The sequence below is a fragment of the Cryptomeria japonica genome, unplaced genomic scaffold (assembly GCF_030272615.1).
Source record: "Cryptomeria japonica unplaced genomic scaffold, Sugi_1.0 HiC_scaffold_52, whole genome shotgun sequence".
NCBI lineage: Eukaryota > Viridiplantae > Streptophyta > Pinopsida > Cupressales > Cupressaceae > Cryptomeria > Cryptomeria japonica.
Window position 1 is genome coordinate 184450 of NW_026728874.1, and position 15551 is coordinate 200000.

The 15551-nt window shown below is 60.3% G+C and overlaps 1 non-coding gene across 1 annotated transcript; it reads right to left on the reverse strand.

Annotated features, from left to right (window-relative positions):
- Positions 1-4478: 4478 nt before the first annotated feature.
- On the reverse strand, positions 4479-4597 carry LOC131862876 (5S ribosomal RNA). Its single transcript, XR_009361812.1, has one exon. It is a non-coding gene; the product is annotated as a 5S ribosomal RNA (ribosomal RNA).
- Positions 4598-15551: the final 10954 nt, after the last annotated feature.

Below are 15551 nucleotides of genomic sequence, written 5' to 3' on the forward strand. Positions count from 1 at the left end.
CCCGATGTGTGCTCCAAGGTGCGGCGTGCACGAAGTCGGACCCCGGTTTGCCCCGGGTGCGCACCTCGCGTGCACCTTGGTGCGCACACCTTGGCTGGGTTGCGCGGCCTGGTGGGCACCATGGTGCGCACCAAGGAGCGCTCCGAAGTGTGCTCCAAGGTGCGGCGTGCACGAAGTCGGAGCCCGGTTTGCCCCGGGTGCGCACCTTCGCCGCGGTGGGCACCATGGCGTGCACGAAGTCGGAGCCCGGTTTGCCCCGGGTGCGCACCTCGCGTGCACCTTCGCCGGGGTGGGCACCTCGGCTGGGTTGCGCGCCCTGGTGCGCACCAAGGAGCGCTCTGAAGTGTGCTCCAAGGTGCGGCGTGCACGAAGTCGGAGCCCGGTTTGCCCCGGGTGTGCACCTCGCGTGCACCTTCGCTGCGGTGGGCACCTTGGCTGGGTTGCGCGCCTTGGTGGGCACCATGCAGTGCACGAAGTCGGAGCCCGGATTGCCCCGGGCGCGCACCTCCGCCAGGGTGGGCACCTTGGTGCGCACAACTTGCCTGGGGTGCGCACCAGGAAGGGCTCAAGATGGCACCCGCGTTCCGTTTTTTTCACTATCTTTCAGAACGGAAATTTTAAAATCTCGTTTTTTTTTGCCTTTTCTGGAAATTAGTGAAGGCAGCGCATCAAAGGTGCGCAACGCTGGTGCGAACCTGGGAGCGCTCCGATGTGTGCTCCAAGGTGCGGCGTGCACGAAGTCGGACCCCGGTTTGCCCCGGGTGCGCACCTCGCGTGCACCTTGGTGCGCACACCTTGGCTGGGTTGCGCGCCCTGGTGGGCACCATGGTGCGCACCAAGGAGCGCTCCGAAGTGTGCTCCAAGGTGCGGCGTGCACGAAGTCGGAGCCCGGTTTGCCCCGGGTGCGCACCTCGCGTGCACCTTCGCCGCGGTGGGCACCATGGCGTGCACGAAGTCGGAGCCCGGTTTGCCCCGGGTGCGCACCTCGCGTGCACCTTCGCCGGGGTGGGCACCTTGGTGTGCAGACCTTGGCTGGGTTGCGCGCCCTGGTGGGCACCATGGTGCGCACCAAGGAGCGCTCCGAAGTGTGCTCCAAGGTGCGGCCTGCACGAAGTCGGAGCCCGGTTTGCCCCGGGTGTGCACCTCGGGTGGGCACCTTGGTGCGCATGCCTTGCCTGGGCTGCGCACCAGGGCGGGCTCAAGATGGCACCCGCGTTCCTTTTTTTTCACTATCTTTCAAAACGGAAATTTTAAAATCTCATTTTTTTTTGCCTTTTTCTGGAAATTAGTGAAGGCAGCGCATCAAAGGTGCGCACCTCGCTGCCCACCACGGTGCGCAACGCCGGTGGGCACCCGGGAGTGCTTCGAAGTGTGCTCCAAGGTGCTGCGTGCACGTTGTCGGAGCCCGGTTTGCCCCGGGTGCGCACCTCGCGTGCACCTTCGTCGGGGTGGGCACCTTGGCTGGGTTTGCCCCGGCTGCGCTCCGAAGCGGGGTTATTGGAGCGCCGCCTCTTTTTTTGTCGGAGCGTTTGGTGGGGTTTCTCGCATTGGCTCTTCCGAGGCCCGGTTGCCACCCTGGCGCGCACGAAGTCGGAAGTAGGGTTAATTGCCCGGGTGCGCACCTTTGCCAGGGTGGGCACCTTACCTGGGCTGCGCACCAGGGCGGGCTCAAGATGGCACGCGCGTTCCGTTTTTTTCACTATCTTTCAAAACGGAAATTTTAAAATCTCCTTTTTTTTTTGCCTTTTCTGGAAATTAGTGAAGGCAGCGCATCAAAGGTGCGCACCTCGCTGCCCACCTTGGTGTGCTCTGAGGTGCGCACCCGGGAGCGCTACGAAGTGTGCTCCAAGGTGCGGCGTGCACGTTGTCGGAGCCCGGTTTGCCCCGGGTGCGCACCTCGCCTGCACCTTGGCCGGGGTGGGCACCTTGGCTGGGTTTGCCCAGGGTGCGCTCCGAAGCGGGGTTACTGGAGCGCCCCCTCTTTTTTTGTCAGAGCGTTTGGTGGGGTTTCTCGCATTGGCTCTTCCCAGGCCCGGTTGTTGGGTGCGCTCCCACCCTGGCGCGCGCGAAGTTGGAAGTTGGGTTAATTGCCCGGGCGCGCACCTTCGCCAGGGTGGGCACCTTGGTGCGCACACCTTGGCTGGGCTGCGCACCAGGGCGGGCTCAAGATGGCACCAGCATTCCCTTTTTCTCACTATCTTTCAAAACGGAAATTTTAAAATCTCGTTTTTTTTTTGCCTTTTATGGAAATTAGTGAAGGCATCGCATCAAAGGTGCGCACCTCGCTGCCCACCTTGGTGTGCTCCGAGGTGCCCACCACGGTGCGCAACGCCGGTGCGAACCCGGGAGCGCCCCGATGTGTGCTCCAAGGTGCGGCGTGCACGAAGTCGGACCCCGGTTTGCCCCGGGTGCGCACCTCGCGTGCACCTTGGTGCGCACACCTTGGCTGGGTTGCGCGGCCTGGTGGGCACCATGGTGCGCACCAAGGAGCGCTCCGAAGTGTGCTCCAAGGTGCGGCGTGCACGAAGTCGGAGCCCGGTTTGCCCCGGGTACGCACCTCGCGTGCACCTTCGCCGGGGTGGGCACCTCGGCTGGGTTGCGCGCCCTGGTGCGCACCAAGGAGCGCTCCGAAGTGTGCTCCAAGGTGCGGCGTGCACGAAGTCGGAGCCCGGTTTGCCCCGGGTGCGCACCTTCGCCGCGGTGCGCACCATGGCGTGCACGAAGTCGGAGCCCGGTTTGCCCCGGGTGCGCACCTCGCGTGCACCTTCGGCGGGGTTGCGCGCCCTGGTGGGCACCATGGTGCGCACCAAGGAGCGCTCCGAAGTGTGCTCCAAGGTGCGGCGTGCACGAAGTCGGAGCCCGGTTTGCCCCGGGTGCGCACCTCGCGTGCACCTTCGGCGGGGTTGCGCGCCCTGGTGGGCACCATGGTGCGCACCAAGGAGCGCTCCGAAGTGTGCTCCAAGGTGCGGCGTGCACGAAGTCGGAGCCCGGTTTGCCCCGGGTGCGCACCTCGCGTGCACCTTCGCCGCGGTGGGCACCATGGCGTGCACGAAGTCGGAGCCCGGTTTGCCCCGGGTGCGCACCTCGCGTGCACCTTCGCCGGGGTGGGCACCTCGGCTGGGTTGCGCGCCCTGGTGCGCACCAAGGAGCGCTCCGAAGTGTGCTCCAAGGTGCGGCGTGCACGAAGTCGGAGCCCGGTTTGCCCCGGGTGCGCACCTCGCGTGCACCTTCGCCAGGGTGGGCACCTCGGTGCGCACACCTTCTCAATGTTTTCTTGCCTTTTTTGGAAATTGGTGAAGGCAGCGCATCAAAGGTGCGCACCTCGGTGTGCTCCGAGGTGCGAACCCGAGAGCGCTCCGAGGTGCCCACGAAGTCGAAAGTCGGGTTAATTGCATTGTTTTCCCCGGGTGCGCTCCGAGGTGCGCAACATCGGCGCGCACCAAGGAGGGCTCCGAAGTGTGCTCCAAGGTGCGCACGATGGCGTGCACCTCTGGTGCGCACGATTCGGAGCTCGGTTTGACCGGGGTGCGCACACCTTGGCTGGGTTGCGCACCTTTTGTGCGCTCCAAGGTGCGCACGAAGTCGGAGCTCGGTTTGCCCCGGGTGCGCACCTTCGCCAGGGTGCGCACCTTGATGCGCACGCCTTGGCTGGGCTGCGCACCTTGGTGGGCGCCATGGTGCGCACCTTTCGTGCGCTCCAAGGTGCGCACGAAGTCGGAGCTCGGTTTGCCCCGGGTGCGCACCTTGGTGGGCGCCATGGTGCACTCCGAGGTGCCCAAGATTGGTGCGCACCAAGGAGCGCTTCGAAGTGCGCTCCAAGGTGCGCGCGAAGTCGAAAGTTGGGTTAATTGTCCGGTTTGCCTCGGGTGCGCACCTTGCGTGCACCTTCGCCAGGGTGGGCGCCTTGGTGCGCACACCTTGGCTGGGCTGCGCACACCTTGGCACCCGCGTTTCCTTCATTTTAAATTTTTTTTTTTTACAATCTCTCAAGTGGGAAATTCTATAATCTCAACTTTTTTTGCCTTTTCAGGAAACTTTTGAATGGAGCGCATCATTGGTGCGCTCCGAAGTGTGCTCCAAAGCTCTCTCCAGCTGCGTGCACCTGCCCCGGCCGCGCACCCGGCCCCGCCCAGCTTCGCTCACCTGTCCCGGGCGTCTGGTGCGGAACCTTAGAGTAAGAAACATCACCGTGCACCTTGGCCAACGTGCGCGACTCGACCGAGCGCGCACTGGCCGAGGTGCACACCGATTTCACCTGGGTGCGCGCGCAGCACCTCGGGCGCACCGGGGTGCGCGCACAACGCCCGGGTTGCACCGTGGCCTGTGTGCTCGGGGTGCCTCGGGTGCGCGCTCGGTGTCGCCCCCGCGCGCGCGGTAGTGCGGGCAGCGCACCCCGGCCCGGCCCGGCCCCGACGAGAACGCAAACGGGCAAAAGGTTTATTCAAATAGCATTGCGACGCCCGGCGAAAAACTAAAAAAGGGTGCAACACCGGGACTTCCCGGGAGGTCACCCATCCCAGTACTACTCCGGCCCAAGCGCGCTTAACTGCGGAGTTCTGATGGGATCCGGTGCACTAATGCTGGTATGATCGCACCCGTTATGAGCTTGTCGCAGTGTGTACTTAGCAAACCGCGACCCACGTGCGAATCCACCCCGACCACCCACCCCCGTCGAGGTGCACACCCTCCCTCGCGAAGTGCGCCCCGTTCGCCAAGTGTGAGCCCTGCCCGGGTGCGCGCACCTTGCTAGGGCGTCGGGTGTGCACCCGGCCCGGCCTACGTGCGTGCACCTGGAGGGGGCGTCGTGTGCGTGCAGTGTCCCGTCTGCAACGCGGTGCCCACACACCACCTCGGGCGCAACGACCTGCGCTCACATGTGGGCCGAGTGCACCTTGGTGCATGTTCGGGGCGCCTCGGGTGCACGCTCGATCTTGCCCCGGTGCACCAAGGCGCTCGGTTTGCCCCGGGTGCGCACTTGGTGCAAGGTGGGCACCCAAAATAGGGATCAAGCACCAAAACACAAGTTTCGGGATGCAAAATGGGACCCAAGGACCACAAATGCGTTCCAAGACCCATGATGGGTCCACGAGAACAAAAATGTGTTCCGAGACTTAATAAACAAATATTGGGTTTTAGGAGAAGAAACATGCTCTGATGCCCAAAACGAGAATCGACCCCGAAAAGGCCACAGGCCAAAAGTGGGATGCGAGACAAAAAAAAATGGGACCCGAGGACCAAAATTGGGTTCCCAGGTCGAAGACAGGGCAACCGGACAAGAAACGACCTCTAAGGCTCGAAATGAGTCCCGACGACTAAAACTTGACAAGAAGCACCCATCAGGCACCCAACTCGACACCCATGGGATGCCGACCCACCCGGGCTTCCACCTAGCACACCTTGGCACCCACCCACCCTCGCACCCAACCTCGCACCCAACTTAGCACCTTTGAACCCACATTGGCACTCACCCTGACCCTGGCACCTTGGAACCCACATTGGCACTCACCTTGACCCTGGCACCCACCTTTGCACTCACCTTGGGACCCACCCTGGCTCCCACCTCGGCACCCACCCAGACACCCACCTTGGTTCCTTGGCACCCACCTTGGATCCTTGGCACCCACCCCGACACCCACCTTGGCACGCAACTTGGCTACTTGCCACCCACCTTGGCTCCTTGACGCCCACCCCGACAACCACCCCGTGACCTACCCTGGCTAGGGTTGGTGCACACCCACCCTGGTGCCCACCTTGGCACCCACCCTATGACCCACCTTGGCACGCACCTTAGTACCCACCCCGTTACCCACCCTAGGACCCACCCCGTGACCCACCTTGGCCAGGGTGGGTGCACCCACCCTGGTGCCCACCTTGGCACCCACCCATCCTAGCACCCAGCCTGTGACCGGGCTTGGAACCCAACCTTGCACCCGCACCCGTCTTGGCCAGTGTGGGTGCGCACCCATCCTGGCACCCACGTTGTGACACACCCTTTAACCCACGCACCCTAGCACCCACGTTGGCACCCACCTTGGAACCCAACCTAGCAACTTGGCACCCACCCCGTGACCCACCTTGGCATCCACCATAGCAGTCGCCGACTTGGCACCCACCTCGGCACCCACCTTGACACTTGTGGACCCACCTTGCCACTCACCCTAGCATCGACCCATCCTAGCACCCACCCTGGCACCTTTGCACCCTAGCACTCACCCATCCTAGCACCTAACCTGTGACCCACCTTGACACTCACCCTCGCACCCACCTTGGAACCCAACCTAGCACCCGCCCACCCTGACACCAACCCTAGCACCTACCCACCCTTGCACCCACCCTGTGACCCATCTTGGCACCCACCCATCCTACCACTCAACCTATCACCCACCTTCTCACCCACCTTGGCATCCACCTTAGCACCCACCCACACTGGCACCTTGGCACCCACCTCGGGCAAGGTGGGTGCACACCCACCCTGGCACCCAATTTAGAACCCACCGAGCATGTTACCCACCTTGGCACCCACATTGCAGCCCACCCTAGTACCCACCCTATGACCCACATTGGCATCCACACCCTAGCACCCAGGCACCTCGACACCCGCCTTGACACCCACCCTAGCACTGAACCTGTGACCCACCTTGGAACTCACCCTAGAACCCACCCACCCTGTGAACCACCTTGGCATCCACCTTAGCACCCACCCACCTTGGCACCCACTCTAGCACTCACCCATCCTAACACCCAACTTGTTACCCACCTTGGCACCCGCCCTCGCGTCCACCTTGAAACCCACCCTAGCACCCACCCACGCAGGAGCCCACCTTGGCACCCAACCTAACACCCACGCATCCTGGCACCCAACTTGTGACCCACCTTGGAACCCACCCTAGTACCCACCTTTGAACCCACTATATCACCAACCCACCTTGGCACCCACCCTATGACCCTCTTTGGAATCCACCCTAGCACGCACCCACCCTGGCACCCACCATGGAGCGCACCCTAGCACCCACCCACCTCGGCACGCACCTCAACACCCACCTTGGTGTGCGCACTGCGCCAACCTCTCAAAGACCCTATGTGGTGCGCTCCAAAGTGTACACCTTTGGTGCGCTCCAAGGTGCGCACCTTTGGTGCACACCGAGGTGCACACCAAAGTGTGCACCGAGGTGAGCACCAAAGTGCACTCCAGGGTGCACACCAAGGCGTGCACCTTTGGTGCGGTCAATGCAAACGAATTCGGAAGTTGGGGTCGATGTCCTAATCGCTGCTGCAGACTACACGTATGAGAATCGGACAAATAGCTTTATATAGGGGAGGTGTTGCGTTTGATGGGTCGACTCCCCTGGTTGTGTGCACTGCACCAACTTCAAAGACCCTGTCTTGTTTAAGAAGTCAAAAGTTGGGGTGGATGTCCTAATCATTGCTGCAGTCTACGCATGTATGAGAATCAGACAAATAGCTTATATAGGGGAGGTGTTGCATTCGGTGGGTTGACTCCCCTGGTTGTGCGCACTGCGCCAACCTCAAAGACCCCGCATAGCAGAAGAAGTCGGAAGTCGGATTTTGGTGAGCACCAAGGCGTGCACCTTTGGTGCGGTCAACGCAGACGAATTCAGAAGTTGGGGTGGATGTCCTAATCGTTGTTGCAGGCTACACATGTATGAGAATCAGACAAATAGCTTATATAGGGGAGGTGTTGGGTTTGATGGGTCAACTCCCTTGGTTGTGCGCATTACGCCAACCTCAAAGACCTTGTTTTCGTTAAGAAGTCAAAAGTTGGGGTCAATGTCCTAATGGCTCCTGCAGGCTACACATGTATGAGAATCGGACAAATAGCTTATATAGGGGAGGTGTTGGGTTTGATGGGTCGACTCCCCTGGTTGTGCGCATTACGTCAACCTCAAAGACCTTGTTTTCGTTAAGAAGTCAAAAGTTGGGGTCGATGTCCTAATTGCTCCTGTAGACTACACATGTATGAGAATCAGACAAATAGCTTATATAGGGGAGGTGTTGGGTTTGATGGGTTGACTCCCCTAGTTGTTCGCATTACACCAACCTCAAAGACCTTGTTTTCGTTTAGAAGCCGAAAGTTGGGGTCGATGTCCTAATTGCTCCTGCAGGCTACGCATGTATGAGAATCAGACAAATAGCTTATATAGGGGAGGTGTTGGGTTTGATGGGTCGACTCCCCTGGTTGTGCGCATTGCGCCAACCTCAAAGACCCTGCATTGCGGATGAAGTCGAAAGTCAGAGTTTGGTGTGCTACAAGGTGTGGTCGAAGGTGCTCACCTAGGTGTGCACCTTTGGAGCACAGGAAAAGTGCCCTCCAAAAGTGCGCACCTTTGGAGTGCACAAAAGTGCCCTCCAAAAGTGCGCACCTTTGGAGCGCAGAAAAGTGCCCTCCAAAAAGTGCCCTCCAAAAGTGCGCACCTTTGGAGCGCAGAAAAGTGCCCTCCAAAAAGTGCCCTCCAAAAGTGCGCACCTTTGGAGCGCAGAAAAGTGCCCTCCAAAAAGTGCCCTCCAAAAGTGCGCACCTTTGGAGCGCAGAAAAGTGCCCTCCAAAAGTGCGCACCTTTGGAGCGCAGAAAAGTGCCCTCCAAAAAGTGCCCTCCAAAAGTGCGCACCTTTGGAGCGCAGAAAAGTGCCCTCCAAAAAGTGCCCTCCAAAAGTGCGCACCTTTGGAGCGCAGAAAAGTGCCCTCCAAAAAGTGCCCTCCAAAAGTGCGCACCTTTGGAGCGCAGAAAAGTGCCCTCCAAAAAGTGCCCTCCAAAAGTGCGCACCTTTGGAGCGCAGAAAAGTGCCCTCCAAAAAGTGCCCTCCAAAAGTGCGCACCTTTGGAGCGCAGAAAAGTGCCCTCCAAAAGTGCGCACCTTTGGAGCGCACAAAAGTGCCCTCCAAAAGTGCGCACTTTTGGTGCGCACCAAGGCGCTGGTTCGGTCGTTGCAGGCGAGTTCGGAAGTTGGGGTCGATGTCCTGAGCGGAGGTGCAAACTACACAGGTGTCGGAATCGGACAAATAGCTTATATAGGGGAGGTGTATGCTTCGATGGGTCGACTCCCCAGGTTGAGCGCACCGCGCCAACCTCAAAGACCCTACGGTATGGATGAAGTCGGAAGTTGGGTCCGATGACCAATTCGATTAGTAGGTATGCTCATGAGGTCGGAATTTGGGTCCGATGACCTGCCATGTGCAGGAAGGCGAATGTTGACACTGTGCGTTGCAAGGTGCACACCAAGGCGCTGGTGCGGTCTTTTTAGTCGAGTTCGGAAGTTGGGGTCGATGTCCTGATCGGAGGTGCAAGCTACACAGGTGTGGGAATCGGACAAATAGCTTATATAGGGGAGGTGTATGCTTCGTTGGGTCGACTCCCCGGGTTGAGCGCACCGCGCCAACCTCAAAGACCCTACGGTATGGATGAAGTCGGAAGTTGGGTCCGATGACCGATTCGATATGTAGGCATACTCGCGAGGTCGGAATTTGGGTCCGATGACCTGCCACGTGCAGGAAGGCGAATGTTGGCACTGTGCGTTGCAAGGTGCGCACCAAGGCGCTGGTTCGGTCGTTGGAGGCGAGTTCGGAAGTTGGGGTCGATGTCTTGATCGGAGGTGCAAACTACACAGGTGTGGGAATCGGACAAATAGCTTATATAGGGGAGGTGTATGCTTCGTTGGGTCGACTCCCCGGGTTGAGCGCACCGCGCCAACCTCAAAGACCCTACGGTATGGATGAAGTCGGAAGTTGGGTCCGATGACCGATTCGATATGTAGGCATACTCGCGAGGTCGGAATTTGGGTCCGATGACCTGCCATGTGCAGGAAGGCGAATGTTGGGACTGTGCGTCGCAAGGTGCGCACCAAGGCGCTGGTGCCGTCGTTGCAGTCGAGTTCGGAAGTTGGGGTCGATGTCCTGGTCAGAGGTGCAAACTACACAGGTGTGGGAATCGGACAAATAGCTTATATAGGGGAGGTGTATGCTTCGATGGGTCGACTCCCTGGGTTGAGCGCACCGCGCCAACCTCAAAGACCCTACAGTATGGATGAAGTCGGAAGTTGGGTCCGATGACCGATTCGATACGTAGGCATATTGGCGAGGTCTGAATTTGTGTCCGATGACCTGCCATGCGCAGGAAGGCGGAATTTGGGTCCGATGACCGAGTTGATGGCGTGCCATGCGCAGAAAGGCGGAATTTGGGTCCGATGACCGAGTTGATGTTGATGGCCCGCCATGCACAGGAAGGCGGAATTTGGGTCCGATGACCGATTTGAAGGCGTGCCATACGCAAAAAGGCGGAGTTTGGGTCCGATGACCGAGTTGATATTGATGGCCCGCCATGCGCAGGAAGGCGGAATTTGGGTCCGATGACCTGACATACGCATGGAGTCCGACTCGGGGGCCGATGTTCGATTCGATGACTTGCATTGTGGGTAAAGTCGGAAGTTGTGGTCTTTGACCCGATTCGATGACCAGACTTCGGCTGCTTGAGAATCGGACAAATAACTTATATAGGGGAGGTAGTGTTCTCGAGCATCCTCCCCCCGTGCCCGTTTATGTCGATTGATGCTGGTGCTCGACTGGTTGGAGCGCTCGGATGCAAAAATCTTGCACCAGGATTTATCGATTGTGATGGACACGGCAAGTCTCCTGATTGCTATGCAGGAGCTCATCGTGAATCTCTATGCGGCCTTGGTATGGACTCGACCTGCGGAATGGTTCGGCAATGGTAGTCGCTCCAACACGTCCTTGCAATGGCCACAGAGGTGATTCGACTAGAGCTCCAGTCTAGCTTTTGGGTTGCTTGGCGGACTGGTATAGCCGCGATCGAGTTCCGGCCATGAACGTTTTAGATAGCTCTTGGGCTTTCTGGGACGGAAGTCGGAAGTTTGGGCTGTTGTCCGATTTGATGACCATTCTTCGGATGTGTGAGAATCGGACAAATAACTTATATAGGGGACTGTGTTGTCTCACGCAGCCCCCTCCGTGCCCCTCTATCTCGACCGATGTTGGTGCTTGAAAGGGTTGGGATCGCTCGGATTTATAAACGTGCACCACCATTTGTCGAGTGTGAGGGACGCGGCAGGTCTCCTAAATGCTATGCGGGCGCTCTCTGAGAATCTCTATCCGGCCTCGACACAGACTAGTCTTGCTGAATGGTTTGGCACTGGTAGTCGATCCAACACGTCGTTGTTGTGGCCGCCTAGGCGATTCGATTCGAGCCCCCGTCTAGCTTTTGGGTTGCTTGGCGGATTTTGCCCTATCCGCAAGTGAGCTCGGTCCCTAAACGTTCGAGAAACCCGATTGCTATGCGCCGACTCTCTTTCTTGCGAGCCTCCATCTAGCTTTTGGGTCTCTACGGAACGGAAGTCGGAATCTGGGACCGTTGTTTGATTCGACGAGGCAGACTACGGTTGTGCGAGAATCGGACAAATAACTTATATAGGGGAGGTGTTGACTGGAGCATTCTCCCCCGTGCCCCTCTAACTCGACCAATGCTGGCGCTCGAACGGTGGTAGCGCTCGGATTTTCATTGAGCGCCAGCATTGGTCGATTTAGAGGGGCATGCGAGATTCCCGAATGCTATGCGAGGGCTCTAACGGAAATGTCTATTGGTTTCGGTATGGATGCAATTGCGAGTGGTTCGGCAAAGGTAGTCGTTCCGATGCGTCCATGTCGTGGCCAAATCGATAATTCGATTTGAGCCCTCGTATAGCATTTGGGTCTCTCGATGTGATTCCGCATTCCAGTCCCTTTGGGCACTGCTTGAGCCGCATCCCAGGGGGTTCCCTTCCCAATAATCTGACTCGCAACCCGATTGCTATGCGGTGAGGCTCCTCGGCCGCCTCGGAACTATCTGTGTATCAGACGCATCGCGGGATAAGGGGTTGGCAACGGTAGTCGCCCCAAGCGCGTCCGATGCTTGGACCATTCCGAGGCGGCCCTGAAGCCTCTTCCGTCTAGCCGTTGGGTCCTTCTCGCCGCATCCCTCGCCTCGCACCCCGATTGCTATGCGGTGAGGCTCCTCGGCCGCCTCGGAACTATCTGTGTATCGGACGCGTCGCGGGATAAGGGGTTGTCACTGGTAGTCGCCCCAAGCGCGTCCGATGCTTGGACCATTCCGAGGCGGCCCTGAAGCCTCTTCCGTCTAGCCGTTGGGTCCTTCTCGCCGCATCCCTCACCTCGCACCCCGATTGCTATGCGGTGAGGCTCCTCGGCCGCCTCGGAACTATCTGTGTATCGGACGCGTCGCGGGATAAGGGGTTGTCATTGGTAGTCGCCCCAAGCGCGTCCGATGCTTGGACCATTCCGAGGCGGCCCTGAAGCCTCTTCCGTCTAGCCGTTGGGTCCTTCTCGCCGCATCCCTCGCCTCGCACCCCGATTGCTATGCGGTGAGGCTCCTCGGCCGCCTCGGAACTATCTGTGTATCGGACGCGTCGCGGGATAAGGGGTTGTCACTGGTAGTCGCCCCAAGCGCGTCCGATGCTTGGACCATTCCGAGGCGGCCCTGAAGCCTCTTCCGTCTAGCCGTTGGGTCCTTCTCGCCGCATCCCTCGCCTCGCACCCCGATTGCTATGCGGTGAGGCTCCTCGGCCGCCTCGGAACTATCTGTGTATCGGACGCGTCGCGGGATAAGGGGTTGTCACTGGTAGTCGCCCCAAGCGCGTCCGATGCTTAGACCATTCCGAGGCGGACCCGAAGCCTCTTCCGTCTAGCCGTTGGGTCCTTCTCGCCGCATCCTTCGCCTCGCACCCCGATTGCTATGCGGTGAGGCTCCTCGGCCGCCTCGGAACTATCTGTGTATCGGACGCGTCGCGGGATAAGGGGTTGTCACTGGTAGTCGCCCCAAGCGCGTCCGATGCTTGGACCATTCCGAGGCGGACCCGAAGCCTCTTCCGTCTAGCCGTTGGGTCCTTCTCGCCGCATCCCTCGCCTCGCACCCCGATTGCTATGCGGTGAGGCTCCTCGGCCGCCTTGGAACTATCTGTGTATCGGACGCGTCGCGGGATAAGGGGTTGTCACTGGTAGTCGCCCCAAGCGCGTCCGATGCTTGGACCATTCCGAGGCGGACCCGAAGCCTCTTCCGTCTAGCCGTTGGGTCCTTCTCGCCGCATCCCTCGCCTCGCACCCCGATTGCTATGCGGTGAGGCTCCTCGGCCGCCTTGGAACTATCTGTGTATCGGACGCGTCGCGGGATAAGGGGTTGTCACTGGTAGTCGCCCCAAGCGCGTCCGATGCTTGGACCATTCCGAGGCGGACCCGAAGCCTCTTCCGTCTAGCCGTTGGGTCCTTCTCGCCGCATCCCTCGCCTCGCACCCCGATTGCTATGCGGTGAGGCTCCTCGGCCGCCTTGGAACTATCTGTGTATCGGACGCGTCGCGGGATAAGGGGTTGTCACTGGTAGTCGCCCCAAGCGCGTCCGATGCTTGGACCATTCCGAGGCGGCCCCGAAGCCTCTTCCGTGTAGCCGTTGGGTCCTTCTCGCCGCATCCCTCGCCTCGCACCCCGATTGCTATGCGGTGAGGCTCCTCGGCCGCCTTGGAACTATCTGTGTATCGGACGCGTCGCGGGATAAGGGGTTGTCACTGGTAGTCGCCCCAAGCGCGTCCGATGCTTGGACCATTCCGAGGCGGCCCCGAAGCCTCTTCCGTGTAGCCGTTGGGTCCTTCTCGCCGCATCCCTCGCCTCGCACCCCGATTGCTATGCGGTGAGGCTCCTCGGCCGCCTTGGAACTATCTGTGTATCGGACGCGTCGCGGGATAAGGGGTTGTCACTGGTAGTCGCCCCAAGCGCGTCCGATGCTTGGACCATTCCGAGGCGGACCTGAAGCCTCTTCCCTCTAGCCGTTGGGGCTTTCTCGCCGCATCCCTCGCCTCGCACCCTGATTGCTATGCTGTGAGGCTCCTCGGCCGCCTTGGAACTATCTGTGTATCGGACGCATCGCGGGATAAGGGGTTGGCAGTGGTAGTCGCCCCAAGCGCATCCGATGCTTGGACCATTCCGAGGCGGCCCTGCAGCCTCTTCCGTCTAGCCGTTGGGGCCATCTCGCCGCATCCCCCACCTCGCACCACGATTGCTATGCGGTGAGGCTCCTTGGCCGCCTCGGAACTATCTGTGTATCGGACGCATCGCGGGATAAGGGGTTGTCACTGGTAGTCGCCCCAAGCGCGTCCGATGCTTGGACTATTCCGAGGCGGCCCTGCAGCCTCTTCCGTCTAGCCGTTGGGGCCATCTCGCTGCATCCCCCACCTCCTCGGCCGCCTCGGAACTATCTGTGTATCGGACGCATCGCGGGATAAGGGGTTGGCAGTGGTAGTCGCCCCAAGCGCGTCCGATGCTTGGACTATTCCGAGGCAGCCCTGCAGCCTCTTCCGTCTAGCCTTTGGGGCCATCTCGCCGCATCCCTCGCCTCGCACCCCGATTGCTATGCGGTGAGGCTCCTCGGCCGCCTGGGAACTATCTTCGTATCGGACGCATCGCGGGATAAGGGGTTGTCACTGGTAGTCGCCCCAAGCGCGTCCGATGCTTGGACTATTCCGAGGCGGCCCTGTGGCCTCTTCCGTCTAGCCGTTGGGGCCATCTCGCCGCATCCCCCACCTCGCACCCCGATTGCTATGCGGTGAGGCTCTTCGGCCGCCTTGGAACTATCTTCGTATCGGACGCATTGCGGGATAAGGGGTTGTCACTGGTAGTGGCCCCAAGCGCGTCCGATGCTTGGACTATTCCGAGGCGGCCCTGCAGCCTCTTCCGTCTAGCCGTTGGGGCCATCTCGCCGCATCCCCCACCTCGCACCCCGATTGCTATGCGGTGAGGCTCCTCGGCCGCCTTGGAACTATCTTCGTATCGGACGCATCGCGGGATAAGGGGTTGTCACTGGTAGTCGCCCCAAGCGCGTCCGATGCTTGGACTATTCCGACGCGGCCCTGTGGCCTCTTCCGTCTAGCCGTTGGGGCCATCTCGCCGCATCCCCCACCTCGCACCCCGATTGCTATGCGGTGAGGCTCCTCGGCCGCCTTGGAACCATCTTCGTATCGGACGCATCGCGGGATAGGGGGCTGTCACTGGTAGTCGCCCCAAGCGTGTCCGATGCTTGGACCATTCCTAGGCGGCCCTGAAGCCTCTTCCGTCTAGCCGTTGGGGCCTTCCCGCCCCATCCCTCGCCTCGCACCCCCGATTGCTATGCGGTGAGGCTCCTCGGCCGCCTTGGAACCATCTGTGTATCGGACGCATCGCGGGATAAGGGGTTGGCACTGGCAGTCGCCCCAAGCGCGTCCGATGCTTGGACCATTCCGAGGTGGCCCTGAAGCCTCTTCCGTCTAGCCGTTGGGGCCTTCCCGCCCCATCCCTCGCCTCGCACCCCGATTGATATGCGGTGAGGCTCCTCGGCCGCCTTGGAACTATCTGTGTATCGGACGCATCGCGGGATAAGGGGTTGGCACTGGTAGTCGTCCCAATCGCATCCGATGCTTGGACCATTCCGAGGCGGCCCTGCAGCCTCTTCCGTTTAGCCGTCGGGGCCTTCCCGCCGCATCCCTCGCCTCGCATCCCGATTCCTA